Source organism: Lissotriton helveticus, chromosome 3_1, assembly GCF_964261635.1.
Source record: "Lissotriton helveticus chromosome 3_1, aLisHel1.1, whole genome shotgun sequence".
Taxonomy (NCBI): domain Eukaryota; kingdom Metazoa; phylum Chordata; class Amphibia; order Caudata; family Salamandridae; genus Lissotriton; species Lissotriton helveticus.
In genome coordinates, this window is record NC_136061.1 from 2066117658 (window position 1) to 2066130014 (window position 12357).

Below are 12357 nucleotides of genomic sequence, written 5' to 3' on the forward strand. Positions count from 1 at the left end.
CTTTCCCCATCTCTAGGTACTGTGCTGCCACCAGTGGGCCCTAGCCCACACAATTTTCTCTCTTGCTCTCAAGAGCCAGGGTCTGTTTTGCAAGGGCAACTTCTTGCCTCTTGATTCTAAGCTTGGATTCCCTCATCCTAGCCTTATGCTCTCCTCTCTGGGGTGAAGACATTCTTGCCAGAGCTGAGGCATGGGACCCTACTGAGTCATCAGAGAGGTTGGACTCACTGGAGAGTGACCTTCCTCTTCTGTGCTCAGGGTTAGGCCTACTTGGGGGTCTGGATTTGATTCTTCCTCCTCCAGTCCCAAATAGTCCTAGGTTAACCTGGTTCAGTTCCATGACTTCTACCTGGTTAGAATCCACATCATCACCTGAATCCCCTTTGTTTTCACCAGTGGGATCTTCTGTTGAGGGATGGCCCCCCTCTGTACTACCTCTTTGATCTGGGGTAGGTGCCTTTTCTACATCATACTCCACTAAAATATCTACCAGGTGGTTAAAGGTTGGACTCTGTCTTTGTCTCAGCCTTCTGGCTGTACACAGGCTTCTCAGCTCATGAAAAGTGAATGTGTCATTTAGAAGGGGTTCCTGGGAGGGTCCACTTTTTGCAGAGGCACACTAGACCCTGCTTCCAAGGACATTTTCTAGTGAGGTGTGGTGTGTGCACATACCTATACTAAATGTTTTCTACTGGAACCTCTCTAGGAGCTGTAGTCAGGGTGTGCTAAGCCCTTATCACCTACAACTGCTAAGTTCAGTAGAACTTAAAGTATTATAAGAACTTGATTTATATGTACCCACAGGTACCTTAATGTGATCTTTCAAATGATATCTTAAGATTATATGGTAAAACAACAGCAAGCTCTTATCCCATCCGCTGCACACCAATGTGAGAAGTTAGCCTTGCATATGATGTCCACTATTCTAGTGGGCACCTTGCACCAGTCTAAACAACCCTTATTGATGGTGGTTGTAAAGTCAACCTTATAGACAAACTATCCTAGTGGTAGCATGGACCAGCAGTCATAGGCTAAGACTTCAGAGAGCATGTGAAGCAAGCTGTTTTACCAATTATAATCCCTTGAATACCAACTGAAAGGACACCACACAAGGTGTATATCAAATATATATGTATTTATTTCTAACACAACCCCTCTGAACTCTTGCGGTCAGAGGTAAAAGTACATCACAAGTTACTCAATTAGTATACGATAAGTTGCACAAATACAGTTACAGTTATGACCTAGGGGCCTCACAAACCATATACTAAGTAAGTGGTATAAAAGCCACGACAGAAACAGTGATTAGGCCTAGGGAATCGCTGTGGCTACACTAAACAACCAAAGGTTAGGAAGTAGGAGGCCCACGGGAGACGCGTGCAGTGTCTAAACACAGTCGCGAGTTACCATTGACTTATAATCGAGAACGTAAAAGTTACAAAGTTACTGTTTAAGGGCACTTCCGGAGGGAGTACGACAAAACCCCTTTAGACTAGGACACTTCGAGAGTCAAGACCCACAGGAGCACCGTAGTACTCGTGTTACCTCACCCAGGGAAGCCGGGTGCATAGGTGCCTTTTGGTGTCGGGTTTCATCGATGCTTTCAATGGAGATCTGCAAAGAAGTGCTGCAGGCGACCAGAGGAAGAGTGTCCAGGTGGTTCCAAGGGTGGATCGAAGATGTGAAGAACCTGAAAGCAGAGGGGATAGAGTCTGGATCACTATCCAGTGACCAGGAAGGTACCAGGAAGGAACCAGGTGATGTCGTGATGATCTCAGGTAAAGAGGTGAAGCTTGTCTCTACAGCCACGAGGACCAGGAGGTGTCGACGACAACCAGGAGCTGGATTCATGCTGTCCCACAAAGGATCTAGTTGACTGCGGTGTCGGTATCTGGATTGGACCCAACAAGCCTTGGCAAACGCAATCCATGCAGGAAGTGAAGATGGGCTTCGGGTCAGACCAGCAAAGTTTGAGGAGCTTCCCATTTGCAGAGAAGCTGGAGCAAGCCTGGAGCAACCAGGATGCAGTTTGGTTTCAAAGGATTGTCTTCAGAGGCTCACTGTAGCCAGAGGCTCACTAGCCAACTGGCTACAACTGGGAATACACATCAAGCCAAAATGCAAGAGCGGTCCCCACACGGCACTAGTGGAGTGTGGAGGGCTGAGCTTCAGGGCAAATGGTGCTCAGGTCTGGGGATTCTCGTACCCCAATGCACAACTTTGAGTTACCTCAGGAGTTGAGGCAGTTATCAAAATGCAGGATGTCCAGGGTATCCGGTCCTACATCTCTCGTGTCAGCCACGGGTCTCATCGTTGCTGTAGTTGTGGGTCGGTGTCAGAGAAGTCTGGAAGTCCAGTAGCTGTGTCGCTGAGTCTTTGGGTTCCAGCAGGAGCATCGACAAAGTAGACTGGCAAATTACCGATGGTGCCTGTTTGCACAGGGTGGTCACTCCTTGACCACAAGGGAGATGTCTTCAGTCTTTTAGTCGAAATAGAACGTCGAAGGTCCAAGAGTTCTGTATCAAAGTTTCTTTCCAGGATAATCTAAAGTCCTGGGGACACAGCTCCTATACTTATACTAAGCTAAGGGGCTGAATTACCTGCGTAGGTCTCTCCTATGGGTGGACCTGGGAAGGGGGTGGTTACACCCCTTTCCCTTTGTCCAGTTTTCTCGCCAGAGTGGGGCTGGAGGGCCCCAGCAACTGGTTTGAACCGTGCTATGCATGGAGCACCTGTGTGCCCCAGGCCGTGTCTCAATAAGCATCTGCTGATGCAGCCCTCCCTGTCCCAATACACATCTGCCTGTCTGAGGAGGTGTTGACACCTCCCTGGACAGGAAACCTATTGTCCAGGCCTCCCCTGCCGGAGTATCGTCCAGCAGCAGGAGGTCAGACTTGTGTCTGTGGCAGCAGCATCCATTTTGTGATGCTGGGGCTCTGTTTAACTTTAACCGGGTAAAGCAGTAACATACATGTCTTTAACACTATAGAAGGGTGGAATGCCACCCCCACTGCCAGAATTGGCGGGGTAGTATTCCAAAGTGTTTGACACCTTACACGACATGGTTTGATAAAGCCAAACCAAAGTTAGCATTAACCGCAAGGATTATAGTGCACTTAAGAGTATATGGTATGGCTATATCATAGAACAGCTGTAAGGAGATGGTTCTGAAAGCTGCAATGGGGCTCAGCTCATGCTAGGGCACCCTCTCACATAAAACCAAGCACTCTGTCGAGGCCTACCATAGGAGTGACTTATAGGTGCATATGTGTCTATATATACGGGTAGATATAGGTATACTATATCTAAGTAAGGGGTGATTACACCACCTTACCCAAGCTGAGTGATCAGCCTGTGGTGTCAGTTTGGATGGCCAGACAGGGGTGGCATAATACATGCTGCAACTTTTTGCATGCTCCCCTCGTGTTGGGAGCAGCCTAAACCAAGTTGTATCATCTGTAATTTGATTTTATTTACCTTTGCACTATCATGACTTGCTGCTATTGACCTGCTGTTTCTATTTTAACATTTGTAATTATTTATTAACGGCTGGTTGGCCTACAAGTTCAACACGGTAAATCACTGTATAACAACCTCCGTATCTTTTTTCTTCTTTTTTAAAAAAATTTCATTTTTAATCGTCACTTGGATTGTTTAATAGGGAACTGCACAATGCAATGTGGGAACTTTTATCCACTTAAAGTTGATCATTGATGTTATTTTTGCTCTTACAATGTGTATTGCTGTTGGCACTTCTTTTAAGGATGTTATTTTATATCCAAATAAAGATTATTATTATTATTATTATTACATGCTGCAGCTCCTGGTAGGCCTTGGATGCACCTATGCCCTGGGTACCTATGGTACACTATACAGGGGCTCACAAAGGTGACCCAATACCCAATCAGGTATGTACCTGAGGTACATGGTATCAATGTAGAGAGAGAACAGCTGGGCTGTTGGTCTGATTAGCAGGCCCACAGCCACACTAAAGTCGAAAAACCAGAAAATCACAGCAGAAAGTGGGGGTGACCATAGGAAGCAGACCCTACTCTCCTACAGATACATAGAGTAAAAAGCAGGAAGCAACAGGTGGGGTCCCGCAGTTATGAATGCACATTGGTCACTTCTTGTGGGGGGGCATATCGGTAAAGGAATGTGTGTTTCTTTTCTTTACTTCTGTGGATTAATACTGTGCAGGAGCAACAAAGTTATTCACTAGGGGCAAGATGCATGAAAAAAGCAATTTGTGATTCTCAAATAGCGATTTTTACAGAATCGCTATTTGCTAATCACAAAATGCTAAGTATGTAGGAATCGCAAAATATTTTTCAATTCCTTAATATTACCTAATAATAAACAGCTATTAGGTAATATTACTCCATTTGTTCCTATGGGCCAAAAGGCCCATAGGTGCAAATGATTTTGCATTAGCTAATTTGCGATTACCTAATTGCTTTTGGCAAATTAGCGAATGCAAAGCCAGGGTTCCCATTGGCCTAAGGCCCCCCTGAAGCACCCAAAAAAATAAAATATGCTCATGTAAAGTGCACACGTGCCCTAGGGAAATGTGTGCGTTACATGGCACATTGAAAATGCTTCTGTGCATTTTTCAAAATTTGCAAAAGTACACCATGAACTTGAAGTTGATGGTAACAGCGTTTCTCTAAATGCACATTTTGCATTTAGAAAAGGCTTCTTGCATGTGCATTAGAGATTTGCAAATTGCGATTCTGTCTTTGTATTCGCAATTTAGTTAATTGCTAAAAATTGCGATTACCTAAATTGCGAATCCAAAATCCATTCATTCATAGGAAAAAGCCATTTTGCATTCCCAAACAGCCGAATTTTGCCATTCGCACCGTTTGCGAATGCTAAATGCTTTTATAGATCCTGCCCTAGGTCAGAACCTGTTGCGTGGTAGTCGGACGAGGAGCGTAAGTTATTGTAGCAAACTGACTCTTTAAACTCATTTCACTTGCCCAAGAAGCAAGAGGCCCTTCTAGAGGTGAGCAGACTTGAGGAAGCAATTGAACTCATACAATTCCACTTTCATGAATATTTGTTCATATTCATCTATACATATTCTATATTCAAGCGATTCTACTTCCGCACGTCCTTACAGTCTCATGTCCTTCAACCCTTAACTACAGAAAGACCCCCCTTTCTACTAGCTTTTCCCATCTGCCCTTTCTTCATCACAGGCCCTTGTTCTTGTGGTTAATAGGCACAAAACAACATCCATCCCACTTTCTTTATCACCCCAGTCCACATACACCATGCCTGCCTCCAGAGTCCCCCACTTTCCTATGTCCCATCTCCTTAAACCTCTTGGCCGAAGCTCCTTCTACATATCCTACCCCCAAACCTCTCACTCACCGCCTCAAAAATACTCAAACACAAGCCGATCAATCAAATCAAACAATATCATGAAACACTCATTACAGATCTCTATCACAACCCCTCCAAAGGACAGATAAAATCTGACCTCATCTTCTACACCACTTAACCCCTGAAACGGAATTCTACCTTCACCAACTACCTACGCATAAGCAAAACTTCGACCATCCTTCACGGCCATATAATGATGCTATCTCACTCCCCCATGTTCAAAGACAAAGCCATCCTCACTATCTACAAAAACGGTATTGTACTTATCCAAGCCACTACGCCAACCTATGCTCTTTTGAATCTATATCCCCCACTCTCTGCAAGGCTCTCTCACCCACACGCAACCCCTCCCTAAACAAGACCTCCCATAGAGATGCCATCCAGAAAAAGGCTATCCACCTCAGCCTCCCCCAAGCCTCTGCCCCTACCCTTATCATGACCACAACTTCCACACACACCCCTCCAACACGAAGCTGGACACAAATCTTCCCCCCACCCAGATTAGGAACCCTCACCCCCAGAACACCAACCACACGACGAGAACCATCACTATCATCACAGACCGAATGCCCACATCAATCCTCCCTCTCAACCCATCTCCTCTCCCTCTACCCCACCCCCTAACCGCACACCCCTTCATTCATCCACCCACACCATTAGGGAAACAGCACCTACTCTGAATAGGCACAATACCCCCTTCCAAACTACAGACTGACCCATTGCCACACCCTCTTACTTAAAGCACCCTCAGAAACCACCCCGAACAGATAAACTACCAACACTCAACCTCCTCTTTCACTCGCTAACCTGTTCCCCGCATACTCTGAACACTTCACACCCAACAAGTTGCAGCCACTAACCTCCCCCCTAGCCAAATCCCCACACCAGACCTAAAGAAAAAACTCAATCTCATGGAAACTCAGCTCAATAAAGTGATACAAGGTATCAACAAAATCCTATTGACCCTAAAAACCATCCCAACCATGCCCACTGCTCACCCCTCTACCCCTCGGACAACACCAGCCCTCCACCCTAACCCCCAAAAACTCAGCCTGACAGCTGACTCACCACTCCTTCAAAAAAACATGCCCACAGATTGATTCGAACTTCTCCTAAGATGTCACCTAGCGAAGCAATAGAGCTGGCAAAAACATACAAATTGATACCAACCGGAAACAGAGAACCCACCTCCAAGATCCAGGTGATCACTGGTATGGGGAGAAACCCTGTCCCACCCAGGTCAATGGCCAGACCACCAGCACACCTCTCGGATATCCACAGGGCACTCTCCTCTCTTAAACACAACGGCTACTAGAACAATACCAACTATCTACTTATAAACTGTAGATCTGCCTCCAAACATGCTACAGAACTGGCGGAAACAATCCTTAACTATGACATTGACATTGAATTCATCACAGAGACATGGCTAAATGAATCATCCTACCCGATCCTCTACTTACTAGTTTCTCTTGGATTCTCAGTCATCAAAAAAGACAGAATAAACCAAATAGGCACAAAAATACCATCACAATGGTGGCATCTGTATCCTCCTCTTACAGCACCTTTGAATATCTCAACACTTCTATACGGATGAAAAACAATAAGTCAACAAACTGCCACCTTATATATCACCCCCCAGACAACACTAGCCCCATCCTCAAACACCTATCAGACCTGGTAACTCACTGCTCATTCTCATGTGCCAAGAACATAATCCTAAGCTATTTCAACCTCGACTGAAATGATGAATCAAACACCCAAAACAAATCCTTAAAAGAACTCCTAATCAAGCACAACCTCAACCAACACTACAAAGAACAAACCCACAAAAGAAGTGCAACCCTTGATGCCATCATAGCTCAAGTGAAGACGATAACCATCAACAACATCCTCCCAGTTGATTGGTCTGACCACCGCATCATTCTATTCCACCTACACCTGGAAGAATCATTCTCCATCCATACAAAGAAAACCCTTCAATGGTCCAGAAACCTAGGCCAAGCTCCCCTAGCTGAGCTGGAAAAATAATGATCTCTAGCCTTCCACCTAAATTAGGCAACCTCTCAACGATCAAACTCACAACCCACTTTAACTCTACGATGACAGCCATCCTAGACTAAGGAGCACCTCTGAAACTAAAAAATATTAGAGACACCCCTTCAAGATCCTGGTTCACCAAGGATCTCAACTCAGAAAGACGTCCACTCAGAGCCGCAGAAAGACTCCGGCGAGTCAACCCTTCCGCAACTCACCTCCACTGACTCAGAGCAGAATGCAGAACATACAAAAACCATATCACCAAAGAAAAAGCAGCCTTTCCCTGCAGTGCCCTTGACAATGCGATAAATTGTCCAAAAATCCTTTTCAACATCATAAAAAAACAGAATTCGAAACCTTCCACTCAGGGCTCCAAAGAACGATGCAATAAATTCACCAAATTCTTAGATGAAAGGATCACGTTGATCCGGTCCTCCCTCGATAGCCACATACAAATTCCTGACTCCGAAACAGGAATCCCCCTCCCTTAGGCAATTGAGGGAATTCAAACCTCAGGATCACCATCTACCCTTAATTGCTGGAAATCATTCAAGCCACTCCAAATTTATTGCAAACTCAAAACCCTCCTCCCACTTGGCAGACCACTCCCGGCCTCCATGGCAAAAAACCTCAGTCACGCCATTTCACCCCTCTGGACGATGATAATAAACAGCTTGTTAAACACGGGGGTCATGCCAGACTGCCTAAAACTTGGCCAAGTCTCTCCACTACTAAAAAAACAAGCTTAGTCCGAGGGGACCTTAACAACTTCAGGCCAATCTCAAACCTGCCCTTCCTGTCCAAAATCGTCCCAAAATATGTCCTACTCCAACTCAACCAGCACATCAACACAAACAATCTCTTGGACTCTCACCAATCGGGCTTTTAGAAAGGGCTGCAACACAGAGACAGCCCCGCTAACTATACCAGACGACATCCACAAATGTATGGATGCCGGTCGCTGCTGCCTGCTCATCCTCCTAGACCTATCCGTGGCCTTCGACTCGGTGGACCATAAACTTCTTCTCAACACACTAAAGCAATGGATCAGAGCAGATGGCATGGTGCTGAAATGGTTCACCTCTTTCTTCAAAAACCGCTTGCAACACATCAAAATAAATAACGCAATCTCCGATACCTCCACTATAACCAGAGGTGTCCCTCAGGGCTCAGTCCTCTCACCCACTCTCTTCAATATCTACATGGAACCCCTCACTACCATAATCAATCAACCCAACATCACCTACCACCTATAAGCAGATGACTTCCAACTCTACCTGGAAATCTCCTCCCCAGAAGACATTCGCTGTGTCAACGATACCCTAAAAAAAATTCAAAACTGGCTATCACACAACCACCTAAAACTTAATCAAGATAAGACAGAAATCCTTCTCATCTCTAACGAGAGTCAAACGCACCAGGTCCAGGAATGGATTAAGCGGATGTATGACGTTACAACGCATGCTTTTACCACACATGCTTTTACAACGCAGTTTTTACAACGCATACCATTACAACGCATAGCGCTTTGGGGTGCTGGATAGTGAATAGTTTAATTTACTATTCCAACTCCAGTCCCCGTGGACACTAGGGAAGGTGTTGGATAGTAAATTAAATCTATTCCCTATCCTAGAGCACCCCCCACGCAATGCGTTGTAATGGTTTTCGTTGTAAAACCTGCATTGTAATAGCACTGCGTGGTAAAAGTTGCATTGTAAAGGATGTTTCCCGATTAAGCTGATGGACTCCCTAAACCTCGATCGTACCCTGACCGACCCCGCCAAGTCGCTGGGCATCTCACTGGACCCAAACCTGAACATGAACGTGCACATAAAGCCTACCGTTAGGATTGCCCACTACAAAATAAAACTACTCCACATGTAGTTCTCCGACGGTGGACTGAGGAGGGAGAGACTCTTGGGGTTAGAGGAGGAAGATGACGAGATTGTAGCATATATCCTGGGGGCAATCAGGAATAGATATGGACTGGTGAAGTTTCCTGACCCAGAGACAAAAAGTGACCCGCCTACTGACTGTTCCCCTGGGCTCCTACTGGATCATCAATTAAAATGGTAAAGCTGTATCTAGGAACATTTTTGATTAATACGTCAATGTAATGTCTTTATTGCCGCATATTGTTTCTGTTTCTAATAAAAATTGTTAATAAAAAAAAATAACTCCGACACAAAATCAAGCCCTTCCTCCCGCCTAATGATCTCAAGACCACAACGCAAGCCCTTGTTCTATCCAGACTAGACTACGGAAACGCCACCCTGGCAGGTTGAGCAAAATCCCTCCTTGCCCCCATGACAACAACTCTAAACGCAGCAGCAAGGATGGTCACTGGAGCAAATAGAAACAATCATATCTTACCCTCCCTGAAAAACCTCAAATGGCTCCCCATTGAAGCACGCTGCCAGTTCAAAACTGCCTTTCTCACCCAAAAGTCCTTCACACTGGCAAACCAGTCTACCTTGCAGCCAAGCTCACCAAGACAGGCCAGGCAAGAAACCTGAGGAGCGCCATCAACCTACTTCCCATTCCCCCAAAGAGACACAAACAAAAAGCCCTGGTGTGCTCCTTTTTGGGAAACAACCTCAAAATCTGGAACTGCCTACCAGCAGATCTCAGAACCAACCCCTCCTTGGTGACCTTAAAAAATAACTAACCTTCGGACCAATACACTGTAGTACCTTCCCTAAGACTCTCCTTTTTGCCCTATCTGTCTGCTCGCTCTTCTTTACGTGTACATGGTGTAAAGCGCTCTGATATCCTCGGGACTTGTCAGTGCTATATAACACTCTCTAAATAAATAAATGAAATAAAATAAACTGTCAGTCTGGCCATTGTTCCCAGGAATCATATCTGAAGCACTGTTATTTCCTAAATCAATAAAATAATGTGTCTAATCAAATCATGTACGCAGAAAAGGTTTTTCTGATCAGTGTCAGGTAAACAGTGACAATATTTGTTCTTTGAAATTTATATTTCAATAAAGCCAATCTCAATTAGCACTTGAGATTGTTTGGTATGTGACATGTTTACTAACTTTTGAACTAGCTGTTGCTAAGATGTCCTCTAAAGGTTGCACACATTCAGATTTTTTTTGATGTTTTGGGTGCATTTTGCACTGTGCACAGAATGAGAAGAATAAACCATATAATCACGTTGTCGTTCTTTGTATGTCAGTACATGGCTCTTTGTATGCCATGCAATGGTAGGCTTTTAATTCTTTTATGGCCCAGCGTGAGTTCAGAGTGGCAACAGATAAACACTAATGCACATAATGTATTATTTATGCTTTCATATGCCCCTGCTTTCCTTCTCCAACTGCTCTTTAAAAAATCCCTATTCAAGTGAACAAACATGCAGCAAAAATGAATAGTAACCTTCCTTGACGAGGCCTTTACCTGCACTTGAAAAGAAATGGCCTACTGACATTTCAGGCAGAAGAAAATGTTCCTTTACTTTTTGCCCTGTTCATGTTTACAAGAAATACATAATGGCTCTCATTATGAATTCAGGGCTGAATTCCGATCCCTGTACCAACACGTGTTTAGCATATGTTATAGCACATCATTAGAATGATTCCTGTCTATATTTGCAGAAGTAATGAAAGCTTTGGGGAAAAAAGCACTCATGTAAGACTATGCATTTTCTAAAAGCTATTCACCCTGTTAGAAGCCATTGCATTGTTTGGCATTCCGAATTCCACTTTTCAATGCTGTGAAGGAAGCAAAGTTTGGTGTTTGCCAAGTCAGAATCATGTTATTTGGAAGATGTTAAATTACTCTCCAGGGTCCAGTATCCAGTCTGGCAAGTCCCTCAAATGGTGTGGCTGTGAGAACTATGCATTTTGTACTTCACTATATCTCGAGATCCAATCACATTACTGAACATTAAATAGCACAAGAATACCGTTACAAACACACATAACATATTATACTTATCATTCAATAATGAACCTTTACCCTGGTCAGGGCCACTGGACGTATGCGATTCTGTAGCTGCAGTACTTCCAGCATAATAATGATGTGCTCAATCAGTTAAACAGCATTTGTAAAGCGCAACACTGTCACCCCTAAGGTTACCCGGGCACTGTGCCTCCGTCGAAGAGCCAACTCTTGAGTATCTTTCTGAAGTCTTACCCAGATATTCCGGACTGCTTTTAACTAGTGCCATGCCCGTGGTAGCAGTTTTTCTAAAAGTGATAGCTGGATTGGAGGGCAAAATCTTGTCAATTACCGGGTCATCCTCAACAATGGGCCAATTACTCTGACTATTGACCTCAATTGCTTTTCCTGTTTAGAGAATGTGAGAATGAGCCTAGTAGGTTCAAGAGCCTCATCGTTCCCACTTGCCAAACCTTTAGTTTTGGTGTTATATTGCAGAAGGTCACCTCTCGCTCTTTCCTTGGATTTGGCTATCGCTGCATCAACTATCTCTGTTTTATACCATCTAGCCAAGAAACGAGCACAGCATTCAGCGTTTGGTGTTTGCATCTTCCTTGTTGCTGCATATACGTCTGATGTGCAACATTTCCCCATAAGGGATGCTATTAAGAAGATAGGGTGTGTGCACGCTTGACGCATGCAGCACCATGTTACCTGCTGTAGGATTTCTAAACAGGGATGTGGACGAGCAGTTATTATCAACTTTGACCTGCACATCTAAAAATGTCACTTCCTCTTTGCTTATTGTTGAGGTGAATTTAAGATTCACATCATTAATATTGATTTGTTGTATAAAATCAGAAGCACTTTGTTCATTACCACACCATATTATAAACAGATTGTCTATGAATCTGAGCCATGAGATGACCTTGGATGTATAGAACTGTTCAAATTTCGTCACGGGGACCAGCTCCTCCCACCAGCCCATGAATAAACAGGCATAACTAGGAGAGAAGCTAGCCCCCATTGCTAC